Here is an 11,007-nt window from a genome sequence, read left to right as displayed (position 1 = left end):
TGTGCCACCCGTGAGAGGTGTTCTGAGCTCCTCCTCACAGCCTCCCTAACTTGCCTGTCCCGGGAGCTTGACCCCGTTCCCTAACGGCCAGCCCAACGCTCCCTGCAGAGCGGAGCCCGCCTGGCCAGACGGACGAGACCCACGGCAAGCGTCCCCACCCTGCTCTGGGGGTGCGCCGACTCTGCTCCCCGTGCCCCTGGCCGCTGTGCCAGCGGGAGCAGGCTGTGGTCTGTGCTCCAGCTGGAGTGAGGCTGGCTGGCCTGATAGCCAGCACGTGTGCTGTGTGGGTCAGTCCCTGTCTCCCGGCCTCCACCAGGCAGCTGGGAATGCTGGGCAATGGGCCGGCTGACCCGGGGCTTGTGCCTGTCCTCTGCCACTCCTGGCTCGCCCCTGGGGCAGGACTGGACTGAGGCATAAGCATGCTAGACACGTGCATAGGGCCAGATTCATGGGCGGGCCCAACCCGAGTGGTGCTGCGACCCTGTGCTCCAGGTCACGCTGCTCGCTCCGATTTGGCCTTGTTGCCCCCCCATCATAGCAGAGGGGCAGCGGGACCAAACCTGATTGGGCAGTGGGGCGGCCAGGGCGGCTCCTCCTCACCCTGGGCAGGGGACTGGCTCCTGAACCAGCTGACACAAGCCACCAGACAGGGTTTCACCACTCTCGTCTACATGTTAGAGAGGGAGCTGCGTTGAGCATTCCCTCGGGAGAGCCAGCCAGGAGCCCGGGGCGGGGTAGGGACATGAGGCAGTTGATAGGACAGTGTCTGTGCACCGGCAGCCAACCACGGACTGACCCTGGACAGGAGAGGGTTCGTTAAGCAGCACTGCTAATGAAGCAGCATCAGTGTGTGTTTGCCTAGGGCCCGGGGATGGGTTCCTCTGGCCCTGACTGCAGGCCAGGCTGAAGCTGGCAGAGTTTGGGTCCATGAGTTGCTTTCTCCTTTACGCATCCCCTCTTGCTTGTCCGCATTGTCACTGGTGCATTTGCCCTCTATCGGCTCTCACAGTGATCCCCCTACCCTGGGGCTTTCACCACTTATCCTTCATGCCACTGCTTCTCCAACCTGCCTGCTGCCTGCTACTGGCCAACCCTGGCCACTGTGCGGTCCCCAGAGCCCTGCCCTTGCCGGCTGCCCCGTGTGCATATCCGGGGAATAGTCACAGGAAGTTTTGGCTGTGGGCTGTCTGCCCAATCAGGGCAACTCCCATGCAGGCTGCTTGCCTTCCTGTCAGAGGACCTGCTGATGATGCTGGGCTCCTTTTAATGAAGAAGCTCCAAAGCGTGTCTCTCTCACTGGCAGAAGTTGGTCCGACAGAAGATATTCCCTCCCGCACCTTGCTTCTCTTAATAACAATAGCAGACAGCAGTGGCAAACAGCCGAGCGCGGGTTTAATTAGCGGACAGGCCAAAGAAAGGGAAGAGGAACACCAGAGGCTAGGGAAGAGCTGCGACGCACAAGCTGGTGGCAGTTGGAAAGCTGTACTGGAAAGGAGCTACACCAGCTGAGGATCTGCCCATGCAGGTCGCCGCATCCACCCCATTGGACGGCCACTCCGGGGTCAGGGAGAGCTAGTCCCAGCACACCTGATTTCCCCCGAAACGAAGCCTTGGTTTTTCTGTTTCTAACGCCTTTTCGATGTGAAAGTTTCATTAATTTTTACTAAAAACAAGGTCATGAAAAATGTGAAAGGCTGAAATCGAAAGGAAACATTTCGAAATGAATCACCGGGCAACGTTTTGATTGACCCAATCCCGTTTCCCCCCAGAATTATCGGTCCATGAAAATTTTTGCAATTTTGACTTTTTATCCTGATTTGGGGTGGAAGAATTGTTCAAAATCTTTTAATTCTCGTGGGACAGGCAAACGCTGTCCCACCCTGCTCTAAGCTCCGGACATTTTACAGAGACAGCAGTCCCAGTCCGGTGCTTTACCCCTACGCCTGGCCTTCCTCATTGGAATGGGCTCACTCCAGCTAGGCTGGATTGATTCAGAGCTGGGGGAAATGTGGCCATTTCTACGCCTGCTGCCTCCATGTGGTGGTGAGGGAGACAATTGACATGAAGGGAGGGGATCCCATGGAGTACAACCGCTCTCGCTAACTCACCTGAAACAACCCGGTTTTTCAGGGCCAGCAATGCACTAGAAAGCCACGGGATTAACCTGTCAGGCACTCGGACAGACAAGCTGGGTGAGGGAATATCTTTTATTAGACCAGCTTCTGTTACTGGTGCAATAAAAGTTATTCCCTCGCCCACCTTGACTCTCTCCTGTCCGGGGACCGACCCGGCTACAACAACACTGCCTTAGCCACTCTGGTCAAGACTAAATTAGAAACCAGGGCCTGAAAAATCCCTCTCCCCCACCCCCCCATTTAGACTCCCCCAAAGTTGCCAATAATTTTTTCTGATGGCTGCTCTGCAGCTCTCTCCAGCCTGTCCTCCTTGCACCTCTGCGTGCGTGCGCACTGCCACAGGGCTGCATGCGGCGGCAGAAGCCAGCTGTCACTGGCTTTAGCGTTAGGCTGTGTTAATATTGCTCAGGGCCATGGAAAGATTGCGGAGCTGCTGGGTGTCACAAAGGAGAAAGCTTGTTTCCCTTAACGCTTGGTGTCGTTGGGGACGGGGGGGAGGGTGGAGGAGAGGGCTCGTCTTTAGGGGGGAAAAGAAAAATAAAAGCAAGAAAGTAAATGAAAAAATATTTATCAGGTGAACAGCACAGGACGTGGGGTACAGGGCTGGGGACGGAGGGCAGGCGGAAATGCAGAGCTTTAGGTTGTGCCCTTTGCATTATGGGACCACTGGGGAGGGAGTGTGTTACAGGGCACGTTCGGTGCTGACCCACATCGTTCATGAGTTGTTATAGGCCCAAAGTGCAGCGCACTTCGACCACTGGAGGCTGCCGATTCAGTCCTGGTGTGTTGGCCAATAGGGTGACCATCACGCCTGCCCCTCTGGGTGAATGCATGGCAGTGGGAGAGCCCTGCACTGCGGGCAGCAGGTGACAGCTGGGGGCAAAGCGTGCTATTTCAGAGGGGCAGGATGATCTCGTGGTGAAGGCACCGGGCTGCGACTCGGGAGATTTGGCTTCAGTTCTTGGCTCTGCCACAGATTTTCTTGGGGAAGCCAGCTAAGTACTCTCTGTGTCTTGTTTCCCCAGCTGTGGCATGTGATTATCCTGCTTTCCTCCCTCCACGCTGTGTCTGCCTTGTTCAGGTAGGTCGGGATTGCTCTGGGGCAGGGGCTGCCTCTTGCGATAGAATCCTAGAAGGGATCTCGAGAGGCGATCTAGTCCAGTCCCCTGCACTCACGGCAGGAGTCCATAATAACTAGCCCATCCCTGACAGGTGTTTGTGTAATCTGCTCTTCACAGCCTCCGATGACGGAGAGTCCACAGCCTCCCTAGGCAATTTATTCCAGGGGTCAACCACCCTGACGGCTACTGTGTGTATGGACAGCACCTAGCGCAAAGCGGTTCCCATCCTGGTTGTGGCCTCTTGTTGCTACCATAATAATGAGAGTCTGGCTCACTTTAGATATAGAGGGAACTCCACCTGATGCCTGATCCTGCAGTTGGTGCACAGGCAAACCCGCAACTTGAGTTCCCCTGGTGTTCTCCAGCCAAACCGCTCGTGCCTTGGAATTACTCAACTAGGGCTCGCTGTAGCAAGAGCGTTGATTTTAAATGACCTTGGAATGAGGTTTAACTACTGTGTACTGTCTTCGGGTACGACCAAGAACCTATACGAGAAAAACAACGGCGGTTCTTGTCCCCAGGCAGGGAATCCCTTATGGAATTCCCATCAAAATAATCAAAATGTCCCTGCAATCGCGCCATGCCCCAGTTCTCCTCTGTACAGTGAGGAGAGTGACCATTTCTTTCTCCTACCCTTTGTCAGTCTTGCCTGTTTCGATGTCTTGGAGGTAGGGGGGCTGTCTCCTACTTTATGGATGTAAAGTAAAGCCGATTGGCAGTTTGTTGAACCCAAAAAGTTTTGTCAAACCTGCTACTTTTCCACGAACTTCTGACGAGTCGCAAGCAGGTTCTGACCTCCTTTCCTGCTAGTTCGTCTGGCAGCTGCTGGGAGCCTGGGCTTCCAGGGTCAGCAGCTTCAGGGCACGCCTGCCATGTGGACTGCCCCAGAATTGGGGACCCCCCTTCTTCTAAGGGATTCCAGGCTCCTTGCCATGCAACCAGGTGCTTCAGGGCTTCGAGGCTCCCCAGTCTGTGGCAGGGGACTCTCCCTGACTCCTGGGGACTTCCTGGGCTGCCCTCGACTCCCTGAGAGCAGCCTCGGGAGTGTCACAGCTGAGGCATGGGCGGTCAGGCCTAATGGCTAGGGCAGGAGTTATGCCTAGTGGCTGGAGCAGGAGTAGGGTGTCAGGAACCAGGGGCCAAGCCCAGGGTCAGAGCTGAAGTCAGGAGAACGTAGGGAAGGAGGGCTGGAGCAAGACAAGGAACAAGACAAGCTCAAGGCTGGAGCAAAGCTGGGAACAAGGCAGACCCAGGAGTGGTCGCAGCTGCAGGCGTAAGCGTTGAGCAGCCCCTGGGCTAATGCTGCTGCTTGGGCTTAAGAGAAGTTCTGGTGATGCCTCTCAGGAAATCCGGGCGTCTGATCCGGGTGCTTGGCTGCGGTCCCGATTCCTGACAGGGAGCAACCCGGGGCTGCTACGTTGCCTTTTGAGAAAACAGAACTGAAACGGTTCCGTTTTTCCAAAATGGAGAAATCCAGAATTTCTTTTCCATGGAAAATTTCCAACTAGAAAGTGTTTGTTCTGAATCCGAGCAATTCTTCTGAAATCTCACAATTTCCTACGGGACGAAAACTCGGAGTTTTGACCAGCTGTAATGTACAGCACCTAGCACCATGGAACTCTGGTCTTAGCCAGGGCCCCAACCCACAACCTTGGTACAAATGACAAATAACAATAGCAAACCCCATGCTTTTTGCTGCTTTGTGCACAGCTGGAGAATTCACCCCAGAAGTCTGAGAGGCTGTAATGTTGGAAGTGTCTTGCCTTTGAACTGATGCTGAAATGCCGGCAGTAGCCTTCCTTGGGCACACCAAGGTCATGACCAGAATGGGAACGGTGTGTTTTGGCACTCGTTGCAGAAATGCAGTTTTCAGGCAAAAGGAAATACTGCAAACCTGTCAGTGAGGAGGTAGATAAGGACACAAACCATTTCTTTTCCCCCCAAGGGAACTGCAGAATGCAGCTTTGACAGTCTCTTTGCCAGGCTAAGCTTGTTTTGTTGGGTCCCTCACCTTCCCTTCTAACATTGTCCTGAATGTTCTTCCCTCTCTGGGTTTGAAGCTATTTCCCAGTCAATGATTTCTTTTCTTTTTTCCTTAAAGAAACAGAACAGCAAGGAGTCTAAATACAGGACAAATAGCCTCATTTCCGAGAGCCAGGGTTGGTTGGTTTGTTTGTTTTGGTGCAAATTGACTGCAGTAACGGACATGATTTTCTCATGTTCCTTGTGACAGGGCATTCAGCAGCAGACATGAGGGCTGGAGAGGGGGGTTAAAAGGAGAAGGCCTAGCTCAGTCTGGGGCTGACCAGAGAGGAGACCAGAGCTCTGCTCCTCCCTGGCTGAGGAAGCCTGATTTGGTTGCAGTGAAGAGTCGGAGGCAGCTTGCTGCCTGGACCAGCCTGCTGGTTGATGGAATGACAAATGAAACAAATAGTCAGGGGTCAGTTGTTGTTTTTTGAAGAAAATCTGAAAACCTTCAATGAAAAATTCCAAGCAAAAAAAATCATTTTGGTTGAAATTTTTCCTGGGAGGAAAAGATCTTTTCCCAACCAGCTCTCGGTCCCAGCGTCAATGCCTCTCTACTGCCGATGTGAGTCACAACACTAGCAAGGAGAAACAACAATGAAAAAGACAGGGGCGAGACATGAACAGGGAAGACAAAATGAAGTGCTAAAGCAGTCAGTGGGGCCTAAATGTTAAGGTCCTGCCTGTATTTGTGTGTTACAAATGTACAAGGACTCAAGTTGACGGTGTCACTTTAAACTGCATGAACAAAAGACGCAGCTCCCTTCTTCATCCAATTTCTAAATTTTCCAGGGGTTGCAAACAGGCAGCTCTTCCGTATTAACTCTCTTGTACATTGTGAATGCACACGCTACTCCTACGCTCGTGCCAAAAAAATGGAACAGTAAAAGCAGGATTTAGTTATATATTCCAGATGTATCTACTGTTCGGTTCAATATACTCATCACTTCGGTATTGTTCAGTAGCCATTGTCATCAATATAAAAGAATAGCATAATATACAATAATGAAGAGCAATGTGCCCATTGTTATGCAGATTTAATAACTCTGAACAAAATCTTTCCTGTAACGAAGGGCCTGATTTGCCAGTTGCTCAGCAGACTGGGTGTATGTGGGGTGAACATCTAGCCCTTACTTAGGTGCCTGGATGGGAACTGAACTCTCTGGAAACTCCAGACCTGAGTGCGCAAGCTGAGCATATGAAAATGTAACCTGCAAGGCCTAGTCCTGGGCCGTGCTGAGTATTGAATGCTTTCGACTTCCACTGACTCTGGTTCAAATCCAAATACTGGAGCTGAAAATGTAGCCACTTGAACACCAAACTTTTGACCCATGCACAATCGTATGCGATCCAACCAGGGGTGAAAGTAAGTCTAGGGACTTACCGGTATGGGGCTGGGCTGGGGCTGGCTCTGGCCCCCAGAAGGGGCGTGGCCTCGGGCGGAAGGGGCGGGGCTGGGGGAGGTCAGAGCCAGCCCCCGCTCACCCTGTAACAGCGAGTGCCTCCTTCCCCCTCCCCGGGGTAACAGCGGCAGCCGGGGGCTCTGGCAGCGGTTTAAAGGGCTCTGGGCGGTCGCAGCAACCAGAGCCCTGGGCCCTTTAAATTGTCCCCGGAGCCGCAGTCCCTTTAAGTTGCACCTGGGGAAGCCGACCCACCCCGGTACGGCGCACCGGCTCTTGCCGCACCAGGGCGTACTGGCTTAATTTCACCTCTGGATCCAACCACTGTCCCATGTGGATGTAAAGGCCAGGCAGCTGCTATCAATGCAACGGCCTCATTAACCAAGCGCCCTAGTGGGCTGTTGACCCTGCAATACAATAATGACAAAGCCAAGATTTTAAAAACCAGGTGCCTAAAGTTAAGCTCCTAAACTGCGGAGCATCCCGAGCTCTCGCTGAACTCACCAGCTGCTTAAAGGCACTGGGCACGTTTGAAAAATCAAGGCAAACTTGGAAACTTTCATAGGAATTTCAGAGTCTCTCATTAGGCACCCAAGTTGGAAGGAAAGACTTTAATCCTGTGGGTGACTCAAAGCAGATCAATCCACAGGCCTTCCCTGTGGCTAGACAACAAGCACAAGCATTTGAAGCCATTATGGCTCATAGATAACTGTGCATGTCTGGCGTGTGACCATCAACTCCTTCTTCAGAAGGGCATTCCAAGAGCTGGCTAGTGATGGATGAAACACTGTGTGCACCAGAGGGGGCAGGGATAGCTCAGTGGTTTGAGCATTGGCTAAATCCAGGGTTATGAGTTCAATCCTTGAGGGGGCCATTTAGGGATCTGGGGCAAAAACTGGGGTTTGGTCCTGCTTTGAGCAGGGGGTTAGACTAGATGACCTCCTATGATTCTAAGACAGCGCTTTCGGCTTTCCTCTATTTTGAAGGCCTGCACTGGCATTTCTAGGGCTATCCCCACTCGTCTTTTGGAACCCCGTTAGCACTATAAATCTCTCTTGCTAGCTGTGGTAAGACTTGAAGAACAGGCCTGACATGACAAAGAAGGCGAGATTTGCCCCCCTCCCCCCCCCGTTTCAGTCTTCCAGCCACGTTATGGTGGAGGTTTCCGTAATGAAAAGTACCCACAAAGTTTAACCAGGAAAGGGTAACGAAGTGGGTCCTTTGCCATGGCTTTCATCGCTGACAGGATGAGCGTGTGCTGGCTCCTTGAGGAGAGGTTGGGCACAGGGAGCTGGCTGAGCTTGTGAAGAGCCTGGCGGGGCGTTGAGTGACGGGAGGAGGGGAGCTGGTGAGGAGCTCACTGGCTTTTGGAAGCTCAGAGCAGCAAGGCGTGCAGCCGGAGCGGTTCGACGGCCCCCTCACTCCATTCGTTAGTGAAGGCGCATGGGCCCCATAAATCTGGGTGGTCAGATTTGCCTGGCAGGGCCAGGCCAGGGGGGAAGGCGAAAGCGCTGAGGCATTGCCCACGGGAATGAGGGTGTGCCAATGGTTCTCAGCCTGCGCCCCCACCCCACGGGCTCGCCAAGGACGAAAGATAACAAAATGGAAAGTTATGCTGGAAAGATGGTTCCCAAGGAGCTACGGGGGGGTTCCTGTGCATTGTCACTCCCGAAGCAGCAGCTGCCTCGTGCCACGAGGCATTGTGGGGCTAGATGGGGCCTGTAGCCCAGGGGGGCAGGGACAGGCCAGCCCTAGCCCTGGGAAGCGCTGTGCCTCAGAGACGCCGTCAGAGGCATAACTCTCTCCCGCGTGTCCTTGGGCTGAGCTGGGCACTCGTTCACCACCGCTCTGCCCCGCCGTGCACCGCCATACCCCCTCCGCTCTGCCTGCTGGCTCCCACCTCTCCCTGGCCATTTCCCGGCCCACCTGCCCTGGCCAGGGCGTAAAGCTGGCTAGTAGCTCTGCTCACTCCTCTGCACCGGGCTGCAGGTCCAGGAAGCCGTGTAGGGATGCCAGGGGTTTCTCACTCCCCCGGGATGGGGGGTGCATAGTCCGAGCCAGACTCTAACCCCCTGGACACTCGCACCCAGACCAGATCTCCCGTATGAACTACTCCGTAGCAAATGGGAGATGAGTGGGGATTATAAAGTGGGAAACTGAGGTGCGAATCTGCCAGATTTGGGCATAGTCAATTTTTCACCTTTATTTATACATTTTCAGACAGAATCATTGTTCCTTATAGCGTCTGATTGTGTACATAGGCCAGACAATGAGAGAGATGATGGAACCGGTAGGGACCCAAGTAATCAAGCTCTAGGGTACTGAGGAGCTCTCCACTTCACAACAGTTGTTTCAGTCTCTGGACTGGTGTCCTCCAACTTGGAACCTTCTTGGCTTGGTTTTTAATGCATTAATTTGTCCTTCTACACCAGGGATCTCAAACTCGAATCACCACAAGGGCCACATGAGGACTAGTACATTGGCCCGAGGGCTGCATCATTGACCCCCCACCACCACGCTGCCCCCGGCCCTGCCCCCACTTCCATGAGGCTCCTTCCATGAGGCCCCACACCTGCCCTGCCTCTTCCCACCCCTTCCCCATCCCCATTCTAACCCCTTCCCCAAATCCCTGCCCCACCTCTTCTCCGCCTCCTCCCCTGAGCGCGCAGCTCGCTGCTCCTCCCCTCTCCCTCCTGGAAAGCGCTAAGCGCTGCCCAACAGCTGTTTGGTGGCAGGAAGCGCCTGCAGGTGGGCAGAGGAGCAGGGATACAGCATGCTGGGGGGAGGGGAGCCTGGCGGGCCACAAAAATAACTCCGGGGGCACAGGGAGCTTGGCGGGCCACAGGAAATAACCCTGGGGGCTGCGTGTTTGAGACCCCTGTTCACATAACCAGCTATACGTTTACCCACATTTTCGTGATTGTCTTTTCATCTTTATGTTGTTCTAAATCATGAACATTATATCAACACAACTCAGTTTTACCATTCTCCATGCACGGTCATAAACTATTAACATTAAACAGACCAACCAGAGCCTCTCTTTTTACCAGTCAGCGATTTCCCCTCCTTAGGATCATAGCCCAGTACATGTGCAGCATCCCAAATGACTCTGTACCATAATCTTTAGTTTTCTTATCTGAATAAAAACATTGGGACAACAACGTGCCCTGATGTCAGCACGTTCGTACCTTTTCCAGACGTGGGTTTGCAGGGACCTTTGGCTCCAAGCTGAGCCTGTCAACGCTCATCAGTCAGTCGACGTCTTGGCAGCAGTTTCACCTGTTGCATTGGGAGGTGCGAATTCAGCGTAGGGCCTCGGGTTAATTGCTCCCCCAGAGGGTGAGGGTGGTGGTTGTGCAGTCCAGCCCTACGCAGCCCGTTGCGCTGCGATGCTCATCATTTGTGATTGGGGCTGTCAGGGACTCAGGGCTGAACCCAGACCCCGCTCATTGCCCTCAGCTGGTTCAGCTAATGAACCTGGCCTCCTGATTGGCTGAAGCCTCCTGCCGGCACATTCTCAAACCCTGCAGCGGCCACGGGTCCCTGGCTGCTCAGAAGCGTTTCCTGTCTGCGGCTCTGGTTCTGGTCCCACTTCCGGTTTCCTGCTCTGACTTCCCCCTGGATGCCTGCTCCTGCCTCCGTCTCCTGGTTCCTGCTCCTGGCACCTGCCTCTGCTCTGGCTGATTCACGAGTTCTGACTCTTGGCTCCTAGTTTCTGACCCCCAACTCCAGCTCACAACCTGGACTTGGCAACTCGGCTCCTGATTTGGGGTCTGGCCGCTAGGCCTGGTCACCCCTGTTTCAACCATTAGGCCAGCTTCCTGTCCTAACCATTAGGCCAGGGCCCCATGGCCTGGTCCTTCACAGGTATACCGCTCTGTAGCCTCTAGCTGGTGGGAAGAATGGCTTTCTGTAGCTCCCTGAAGACATGCCCAACACACACCCCACTATTTGGGACACAAACTCCTCTCAAGGTGCTGCAAGATCCCTTCTGTAGCTCCTGGAGTACAACACGTATTCATGTTTGTGCTAATCCCGTCGCCCCATTAACCTTTTCTGTTGCGGGGTCCAAGTGCCTGAGCTGCATTCCACATAGAAGCAGGCCAGTAAAACGTGACCTCCAGCCCTGAGCGGCTGGCGCCTGCTCTCATGACCAAGCACAACATGAAGCTGAGCAGGAGGGTGCTTCGGACGAAGAGACTAATCCACAGCCCATGAGAGTGAACAGAAACCTTGGGTCCAACCCGTAACGTCCATATGATCAGAGAGCCACTGGCCGGCCCGTGACGAAACGTGGCTGAGTCCAGCTGAAAGCAAGATGCCTTA

This window comes from Lepidochelys kempii, chromosome 3 (assembly GCF_965140265.1).
Source record: "Lepidochelys kempii isolate rLepKem1 chromosome 3, rLepKem1.hap2, whole genome shotgun sequence".
In the NCBI taxonomy this organism is placed as follows: Eukaryota; Metazoa; Chordata; order Testudines; family Cheloniidae; genus Lepidochelys; species Lepidochelys kempii.
Note: the sequence above shows the minus strand (reverse complement) of the source record.